The following is an 11,244-nucleotide window of genomic DNA, read 5'->3' on the forward strand; positions in this document are numbered from 1 at the left end:
GTGTAGTGTACTAGTACAGCCACTAACACCGTAGAGTAGTGTAGTGTACTAGTACAGCCACTAACACCGTATAGTAGTGTAGTGTACTAGTACAGCCACTAACACCGTATAGTAGTGTACTAGTACAGCCACTAACACCGTATAGTAGTGTAGTGTACTAGTACAGCCACTAATACCGTATAGTAGTGTACTAGTACAGCCACTAACACCGTATATTAGTGTAGTGTACTAGTACAGCCACTAACACCGTATAGTAGTGTAGTGTACTAGTACAGCCACTAACACCGTATAGTAGTGTACTAGTACAGCCACTAACACCGTATAGTATAGTAGAGTACTAGTACAGCCACTAACACCGTATAGTAGTGTACTAGTACAGCCACTAACACCGTATAGTAGTGTACTAGTACAGCCACTAACACCGTATAGTAGTGTAGTATACTAGTACAGCCACTAACACCGTAGAGTAGTGTAGTGTACTAGTACAGCCACTAACACTGTATAGTAGTGTAGTGTACTAGTACAGCCACTAACACCGTATAGTATAGTAGTGTACTAGTACAGCCACTAACACCGTATAGTAGTGTAGTGTACTAGTACAGCCACTAACACCGTATAGTAGTGTACTAGTACAGCCACTAACACCGTAGAGTAGTGTAGTGTACTAGTACAGCCACTAACACCGTATAGTAGTGTAGTGTACTAGTACAGCCACTAACACCGTATAGTAGTGTAGTGTACTAGTACAGCCACTAACACCGTATAGTAGTGTAGTGTACTAGTACAGCCACTAACACCGTATAGTAGTGTAGTGTACTAGTACAGCCACTAACACCGTATAGTAGTGTAGTGTACTAGTACAGCCACTAACACCGTAGAGTAGTGTAGTGTACTAGTACAGCCACTAACACCGTATAGTAGTGTACTAGTACAGCCACTAACACCGTATAGTAGTGTACTAGTACAGCCACTAACACCGTATAGTAGTGTACTAGTACAGCCACTAACACCGTATAGTAGTGTACTAGTACAGCCACTAACACCGTATAGTATAGTAGTGTACTAGTACAGCCACTAACACCGTATAGTAGTGTAGTGTACTAGTACAGCCACTAACACCGTAGAGTAGTGTAGTGTACTAGTACAGCCACTAACACCGTATAGTAGTGTACTAGTACAGCCACTAACACCGTATAGTAGTGTAGTGTACTAGTACAGCCACTAACACCGTATAGTAGTGTAGTGTACTAGTACAGCCACTAACACCGTATAGTAGTGTAGTGTACTAGTACAGCCACTAACACCGTATAGTAGTGTACTAGTACAGCCACTAACACCGTATAGTAGTGTAGTGTACTAGTACAGCCACTGACACCGTATAGTAGTGTAGTGTACTAGTACAGCCACTAACACCGTATAGTAGTGTACTAGTACAGCCACTAACACCGTATAGTAGTGTAGTGTACTAGTACAGCCACTAACACCGTATAGTAGTGTACTAGTACAGCCACTAACACAGTATAGTAGTGTAGTGTACTAGTACAGCCACTAACACCGTATAGTAGTGTACTAGTACAGCCACTAACACCGTATAGTAGTGTAGTGTACTAGTACAGCCACTAACACCGTATAGTAGTGTACTAGTACAGCCACTAACACCGTATAGTAGTGTAGTGTACTAGTACAGCCACTGACACCGTATAGTAGAGTACTAGTACAGCCACTAACACCGTATAGTAGTGTAGTGTACTAGTACAGCCACTAACACCGTATAGTAGTGTAGTGTACTAGTACAGCCACTAACACCGTATAGTAGTGTACGAGTACAGCCACTAACACCGTATAGTAGTGTAGTGTACTAGTACAGCCACTAACACCGTATAGTAGTGTACTAGTACAGCCACTAACACCGTATAGTAGTGTACTAGTACAGCCACTAACACCGTATAGTAGTGTACTAGTACAGCCACTAACACCGTATAGTAGTGTACTAGTACAGCCACTAACACTGTATAGTAGTGTACTAGTACAGCCACTACCACCGTATAGTAGTGTACTAGTACAGCCACTAACACTGTATAGTAGTGTAGTGTACTAGTACAGCCACTAACACCGTATAGTAGTGTAGTGTACTAGTACAGCCACTAACACCGTAGAGTAGTGTACTAGTACAGCCACTAACACCGTATAGTAGTGTACTAGTACAGCCACTAACACCGTATAGTAGTGTAGTGTACTAGTACAGCCACTAACACCGTATAGTAGAGTACTAGTACAGCCACTAACACCGTAGAGTAGTGTAGTATACTAGTACAGCCACTAACACCGTATAGTAGTGTAGTGTACTAGTACAGCCACTAACACCGTATAGTAGTGTAGTGTACTAGTACAGCCACTAACACCGTATAGTAGTGTAGTGTACTAGTACAGCCACTAACACCGTATAGTAGTGTAGTGTACTAGTACAGCCACTAACACCGTATAGTAGTGTACTAGTACAGCCACTAACACCGTATAGTAGTGTAGTGTACTAGTACAGCCACTAACACCGTATAGTAGTGTAGTGTACTAGTACAGCCACTAACACCGTATAGTAGTGTAGTGTACTAGTACAGCCACTAACACTGTATAGTAGTGTAGAGTACTAGTACAGCCACTAACACCGTATAGTAGTGTACTAGTACAGCCACTAACACCGTATAGTAGTGTAGTGTACTAGTACAGCCACTAACACCGTATAGTAGTGTAGTGTACTAGTACAGCCACTAACACTGTATAGTAGTGTAGAGTACTAGTACAGCCACTAACACCGTATAGTAGTGTAGTGTACTAGTACAGCCACTAACACTGTATAGTAGTGTAGAGTACTAGTACAGCCACTAACACCGTATAGTAGTGTACTAGTACAGCCACTAACACCGTATAGTAGTGTAGTGTACTAGTACAGCCACTAACACCGTATAGTAGTGTAGTGTACTAGTACAGCCACTAACACCGTATAGTAGTGTAGTGTACTAGTACAGCCACTAACACCGTATAGTAGTGTACTAGTACAGCCACTAACACCGTATAGTAGTGTACTAGTACAGCCACTAACACTGTATAGTAGTGTACTAGTACAGCCACTAACACCGTATAGTAGTGTACTAGTACAGCCACTAACACTGTATAGTAGTGTAGTGTACTAGTACAGCCACTAACACCGTATAGTAGTGTAGTGTACTAGTACAGCCACTAACACCGTAGAGTAGTGTACTAGTACAGCCACTAACACCGTATAGTAGTGTACTAGTACAGCCACTAACACCGTATAGTAGTGTAGTGTACTAGTACAGCCACTAACACCGTATAGTAGAGTACTAGTACAGCCACTAACACCGTAGAGTAGTGTAGTATACTAGTACAGCCACTAACACCGTATAGTAGTGTACTAGTACAGCCACTAACACTGTATAGTAGTGTAGTGTACTAGTACAGCCACTAACACCGTATAGTAGTGTAGTGTACTAGTACAGCCACTAACACCGTATAGTAGTGTACTAGTACAGCCACTAACACCGTATAGTAGTGTAGTGTACTAGTACAGCCACTAACACCGTATAGTAGTGTAGTGTACTAGTACAGCCACTAACACCGTATAGTAGTGTAGTGTACTAGTACAGCCACTAACACTGTATAGTAGTGTAGAGTACTAGTACAGCCACTAACACCGTATAGTAGTGTACTAGTACAGCCACTAACACCGTATAGTAGTGTAGTGTACTAGTACAGCCACTAACACCGTATAGTAGTGTAGAGTACTAGTACAGCCACTAACACCGTATAGTAGTGTAGTGTACTAGTACAGCCACTAACACTGTATAGTAGTGTAGAGTACTAGTACAGCCACTACCACCGTATAGTAGTGTACTAGTACAGCCACTAACACTGTATAGTAGTGTAGTGTACTAGTACAGCCACTAACACCGTATAGTAGTGTAGTGTACTAGTACAGCCACTAACACCGTAGAGTAGTGTACTAGTACAGCCACTAACACCGTATAGTAGTGTACTAGTACAGCCACTAACACCGTATAGTAGTGTACTAGTACAGCCACTAACACCGTATAGTAGTGTAGTATACTAGTACAGCCACTAACACCGTAGAGTAGTGTAGTGTACTAGTACAGCCACTAACACTGTATAGTAGTGTAGTGTACTAGTACAGCCACTAACACCGTATAGTATAGTAGTGTACTAGTACAGCCACTAACACCGTATAGTAGTGTAGTGTACTAGTACAGCCACTAACACCGTATAGTAGTGTACTAGTACAGCCACTAACACCGTAGAGTAGTGTAGTGTACTAGTACAGCCACTAACACCGTATAGTAGTGTAGTGTACTAGTACAGCCACTAACACCGTATAGTAGTGTAGTGTACTAGTACAGCCACTAACACCGTATAGTAGTGTAGTGTACTAGTACAGCCACTAACACCGTATAGTAGTGTAGTGTACTAGTACAGCCACTAACACCGTATAGTAGTGTAGTGTACTAGTACAGCCACTAACACCGTAGAGTAGTGTAGTGTACTAGTACAGCCACTAACACCGTATAGTAGTGTACTAGTACAGCCACTAACACCGTATAGTAGTGTACTAGTACAGCCACTAACACCGTATAGTAGTGTACTAGTACAGCCACTAACACCGTATAGTAGTGTACTAGTACAGCCACTAACACCGTATAGTATAGTAGTGTACTAGTACAGCCACTAACACCGTATAGTAGTGTAGTGTACTAGTACAGCCACTAACACCGTAGAGTAGTGTAGTGTACTAGTACAGCCACTAACACCGTATAGTAGTGTACTAGTACAGCCACTAACACCGTATAGTAGTGTAGTGTACTAGTACAGCCACTAACACCGTATAGTAGTGTAGTGTACTAGTACAGCCACTAACACCGTATAGTAGTGTAGTGTACTAGTACAGCCACTAACACCGTATAGTAGTGTACTAGTACAGCCACTAACACCGTATAGTAGTGTAGTGTACTAGTACAGCCACTGACACCGTATAGTAGTGTAGTGTACTAGTACAGCCACTAACACCGTATAGTAGTGTACTAGTACAGCCACTAACACCGTATAGTAGTGTAGTGTACTAGTACAGCCACTAACACCGTATAGTAGTGTACTAGTACAGCCACTAACACAGTATAGTAGTGTAGTGTACTAGTACAGCCACTAACACCGTATAGTAGTGTACTAGTACAGCCACTAACACCGTATAGTAGTGTAGTGTACTAGTACAGCCACTAACACCGTATAGTAGTGTACTAGTACAGCCACTAACACCGTATAGTAGTGTAGTGTACTAGTACAGCCACTGACACCGTATAGTAGAGTACTAGTACAGCCACTAACACCGTATAGTAGTGTAGTGTACTAGTACAGCCACTAACACCGTATAGTAGTGTAGTGTACTAGTACAGCCACTAACACCGTATAGTAGTGTACGAGTACAGCCACTAACACCGTATAGTAGTGTAGTGTACTAGTACAGCCACTAACACCGTATAGTAGTGTACTAGTACAGCCACTAACACCGTATAGTAGTGTACTAGTACAGCCACTAACACCGTATAGTAGTGTACTAGTACAGCCACTAACACCGTATAGTAGTGTACTAGTACAGCCACTAACACTGTATAGTAGTGTACTAGTACAGCCACTACCACCGTATAGTAGTGTACTAGTACAGCCACTAACACTGTATAGTAGTGTAGTGTACTAGTACAGCCACTAACACCGTATAGTAGTGTAGTGTACTAGTACAGCCACTAACACCGTAGAGTAGTGTACTAGTACAGCCACTAACACCGTATAGTAGTGTACTAGTACAGCCACTAACACCGTATAGTAGTGTAGTGTACTAGTACAGCCACTAACACCGTATAGTAGAGTACTAGTACAGCCACTAACACCGTAGAGTAGTGTAGTATACTAGTACAGCCACTAACACCGTATAGTAGTGTAGTGTACTAGTACAGCCACTAACACCGTATAGTAGTGTAGTGTACTAGTACAGCCACTAACACCGTATAGTAGTGTAGTGTACTAGTACAGCCACTAACACCGTATAGTAGTGTAGTGTACTAGTACAGCCACTAACACCGTATAGTAGTGTACTAGTACAGCCACTAACACCGTATAGTAGTGTAGTGTACTAGTACAGCCACTAACACCGTATAGTAGTGTAGTGTACTAGTACAGCCACTAACACCGTATAGTAGTGTAGTGTACTAGTACAGCCACTAACACTGTATAGTAGTGTAGAGTACTAGTACAGCCACTAACACCGTATAGTAGTGTACTAGTACAGCCACTAACACCGTATAGTAGTGTAGTGTACTAGTACAGCCACTAACACCGTATAGTAGTGTAGTGTACTAGTACAGCCACTAACACTGTATAGTAGTGTAGAGTACTAGTACAGCCACTAACACCGTATAGTAGTGTAGTGTACTAGTACAGCCACTAACACTGTATAGTAGTGTAGAGTACTAGTACAGCCACTAACACCGTATAGTAGTGTACTAGTACAGCCACTAACACCGTATAGTAGTGTAGTGTACTAGTACAGCCACTAACACCGTATAGTAGTGTAGTGTACTAGTACAGCCACTAACACCGTATAGTAGTGTAGTGTACTAGTACAGCCACTAACACCGTATAGTAGTGTACTAGTACAGCCACTAACACCGTATAGTAGTGTACTAGTACAGCCACTAACACTGTATAGTAGTGTACTAGTACAGCCACTAACACCGTATAGTAGTGTACTAGTACAGCCACTAACACTGTATAGTAGTGTAGTGTACTAGTACAGCCACTAACACCGTATAGTAGTGTAGTGTACTAGTACAGCCACTAACACCGTAGAGTAGTGTACTAGTACAGCCACTAACACCGTATAGTAGTGTACTAGTACAGCCACTAACACCGTATAGTAGTGTAGTGTACTAGTACAGCCACTAACACCGTATAGTAGAGTACTAGTACAGCCACTAACACCGTAGAGTAGTGTAGTATACTAGTACAGCCACTAACACCGTATAGTAGTGTACTAGTACAGCCACTAACACTGTATAGTAGTGTAGTGTACTAGTACAGCCACTAACACCGTATAGTAGTGTAGTGTACTAGTACAGCCACTAACACCGTATAGTAGTGTACTAGTACAGCCACTAACACCGTATAGTAGTGTAGTGTACTAGTACAGCCACTAACACCGTATAGTAGTGTAGTGTACTAGTACAGCCACTAACACCGTATAGTAGTGTAGTGTACTAGTACAGCCACTAACACTGTATAGTAGTGTAGAGTACTAGTACAGCCACTAACACCGTATAGTAGTGTACTAGTACAGCCACTAACACCGTATAGTAGTGTAGTGTACTAGTACAGCCACTAACACCGTATAGTAGTGTAGAGTACTAGTACAGCCACTAACACCGTATAGTAGTGTAGTGTACTAGTACAGCCACTAACACTGTATAGTAGTGTAGAGTACTAGTACAGCCACTACCACCGTATAGTAGTGTACTAGTACAGCCACTAACACTGTATAGTAGTGTAGTGTACTAGTACAGCCACTAACACCGTATAGTAGTGTAGTGTACTAGTACAGCCACTAACACCGTAGAGTAGTGTACTAGTACAGCCACTAACACCGTATAGTAGTGTACTAGTACAGCCACTAACACCGTATAGTAGTGTAGTGTACTAGTACAGCCACTAACACCGTATAGTAGTGTACTAGTACAGCCACTAACACCGTATAGTAGTGTAGTGTACTAGTACAGCCACTAACACCGTATAGTAGAGTACTAGTACAGCCACTAACACCGTAGAGTAGTGTAGTATACTAGTACAGCCACTAACACCGTATAGTAGTGTAGTGTACTAGTACAGCCACTAACACCGTATAGTAGTGTACTAGTACAGCCACTAACACCGTATAGTAGTGTAGTGTACTAGTACAGCCACTAACACCGTATAGTAGTGTAGTGTACTAGTACAGCCACTAACACCGTATAGTAGTGTAGTGTACTAGTACAGCCACTAACACCGTATAGTAGAGTACTAGTACAGCCACTAACACCGTATAGTAGTGTACTAGTACAGCCACTAACACCGTATAGTAGTGTAGTGTACTAGTACAGCCACTAACACCGTATAGTAGTGTACTAGTACAGCCACTAACACCGTATAGTAGTGTAGTGTACTAGTACAGCCACTAACACCGTATAGTAGTGTACTAGTACAGCCACTAACACCGTATAGTAGTGTACTAGTACAGCCACTAACACCGTATAGTAGTGTAGTGTACTAGTACAGCCACTAACACCGTATAGTAGTGTACTAGTACAGCCACTAACACCGTATAGTAGTGTAGTGTACTAGTACAGCCACTAACACCGTATAGTAGTGTACTAGTACAGCCACTAACACCGTATAGTAGTGTAGTGTACTAGTACAGCCACTAACACCGTATAGTAGTGTACTAGTACAGCCACTAACACCGTATAGTAGTGTACTAGTACAGCCACTAACACCGTATAGTAGTGTACTAGTACAGCCACTAACACCGTATAGTAGTGTACTAGTACAGCCACTAACACCGTATAGTAGTGTAGTGTACTAGTACAGCCACTAACACCGTATAGTAGTGTAGTGTACTAGTACAGCCACTAACACCGTATAGTAGTGTACTAGTACAGCCACTAACACCGTATAGTAGTGTAGTGTACTAGTACAGCCACTAACACCGTATAGTAGTGTACTAGTACAGCCACTAACACCGTATAGTAGTGTAGTGTACTAGTACAGCCACTAACACCGTATAGTAGTGTACTAGTACAGCCACTAACACCGTATAGTAGTGTAGTGTACTAGTACAGCCACTAACACCGTATAGTAGTGTACTAGTACAGCCACTAACACCGTATAGTAGTGTAGTGTACTAGTACAGCCACTAACACCGTATAGTAGAGTAGTGTACTAGTACAGCCACTAACACCGTATAGTAGTGTACTAGTACAGCCACTAACACCGTATAGTAGTGTACTAGTACAGCCACTAACACCGTATAGTAGAGTACTAGTACAGCCACTAACACCGTATAGTAGAGTAGTGTACTAGTACAGCCACTAACACCGTATAGTAGTGTAGAGTACTAGTACAGCCACTAACACCGTATAGTAGTGTACTAGTACAGCCACTAACACCGTATAGTAGTGTACTAGTACAGCCACTAACACCGTATAGTAGTGTACTAGTACAGCCACTAACACCGTATAGTAGTGTAGTGTACTAGTACAGCCACTAACACCGTATAGTAGTGTAGTGTACTAGTACAGCCACTAACACCGTATAGTAGTGTACTAGTACAGCCACTAACACCGTATAGTAGTGTAGTATACTAGTACAGCCACTAACACCGTATAGTAGTGTACTAGTACAGCCACTAACACCGTATAGTAGTGTAGTGTACTAGTACAGCCACTAACACCGTATAGTAGTGTAGTGTACTAGTACAGCCACTAACACCGTATAGTAGTGTACTAGTACAGCCACTAACACCGTATAGTAGTGTACTAGTACAGCCACTAACACCGTATAGTAGTGTACTAGTACAGCCACTAACACCGTATAGTAGTGTAGTGTAATAGTACAGCCACTAACACCGTATAGTAGTGTACTAGTACAGCCACTAACACCGTAGAGTAGAGTACTAGTACAGCCACTGACACCGTATAGTAGTGTAGTGTACTAGTACAGCCACTGACACCGTATAGTAGTGTAGTGTACTAGTACAGCCACTAACACCGTATAGTAGTGTAGTGTACTAGTACAGCCACTAACACCGTATAGTAGAGTACTAGTACAGCCACTGACACCGTATAGTAGTGTAGTGTACTAGTACAGCCACTAACACCGTATAGTAGTGTACTAGTACAGCCACTAACACCGTATAGTAGTGTAGTGTATAGTAGTGTATAGTGTAGTGTATAGTAGTGTATAGTGTAGTGTATAGTAGTGTATAGTGTAGTGTATAGTAGTGTATAGTTTAGTGTATAGTGTAGTGTATTGTAGTGTATAGTGTAGTGTATAGTAGTGTATAGTGTAGTGTATTGTGTAGTATATAGTGTAGTGTATAGTAGTGTATAGTGTAGTGGTGTGTATAGCGACTGTACACCTCGCACTGTACCACCTCACACTGCCAATCCCCCCACCCCATAACTTTGCACTCCGCTCGATTCGCATTTCTTTGCCTTGACCGGAGATTGCTGGCACAAAGAGCTTCACGGCTAATCGGATTTGCTAATCCAAACTCCCTGCTATTGAACTCTACTTACCCAAGATGGCCGCCACAAGCCACTAACCTACCCAAGATGGCCGATACGAAACCACAAACCCTTGCCAAAGATGGCTGACTAAACCCACACCCCCTACCCAATTTGGACGCCGTAAACCAACATAACCTACCCAAGATGGCCGTCGTAAACAGCCACCCCCTACGAAAGATAGCCGCCGTTAAACAACCCCCCCTACCCAAGACGGTGGCAAGGATCCGCCTGCCCTTGCCCAAGATGGCCGCCATGATGCGTCTGCCCCTGCCCAAGATGGCCGTTGTAAAACATCCTCCCCCTTATTCTTAGCTCTTTCGGCAAAGTCACGTTGAAGAGAAACAATAAAAATAATAAAATATATATAAAACAATAAAAAATTCTCACGACGTTTCGACCATAACACAAACGGTCGTCATCGACGTGACTTTACCGAAACAGCTAAGAATATGAATTACTGCGGTCACGAAAGCTTTAAATCAAAAATCCTCCCCCTTTCCAAGATGGCCGTCTTAAACCACCACAACCTACCCAGCATGGCCGTCGAAAACAGCCACCTCCCGATGACGTCAACCATTGGCGCGACCCGGCAGACTTAGAATCGATTCCCTCAATTCCGTCCACCCACAACAACCGTCGATTCGATCCAAAGTAAAAATTCGATTTCACCTTTTTTTTACGTTGAGAGCAGTGGGAGGAGGGCGGGCGGTTACGTCCGGGGAATCGATTCCATTTAATCGTTAACAGCTCAGGGTGCGGAGGGGGGGGAATCAGGGGAAGAGGTGTGGCAGAATCGATTCCTCTTAATCGATGTAAGTACAAATAATCAGCGAATCGATTCCACGTA

The sequence above is a fragment of the Petromyzon marinus genome, chromosome 84 (genome assembly GCF_048934315.1).
Source record: "Petromyzon marinus isolate PM22_M1 ecotype Great Lakes invasive population chromosome 84, UKy_Petmar_22M1.pri1.0, whole genome shotgun sequence".
In the NCBI taxonomy this organism is placed as follows: Eukaryota; Metazoa; Chordata; class Hyperoartia; order Petromyzontiformes; family Petromyzontidae; genus Petromyzon; species Petromyzon marinus.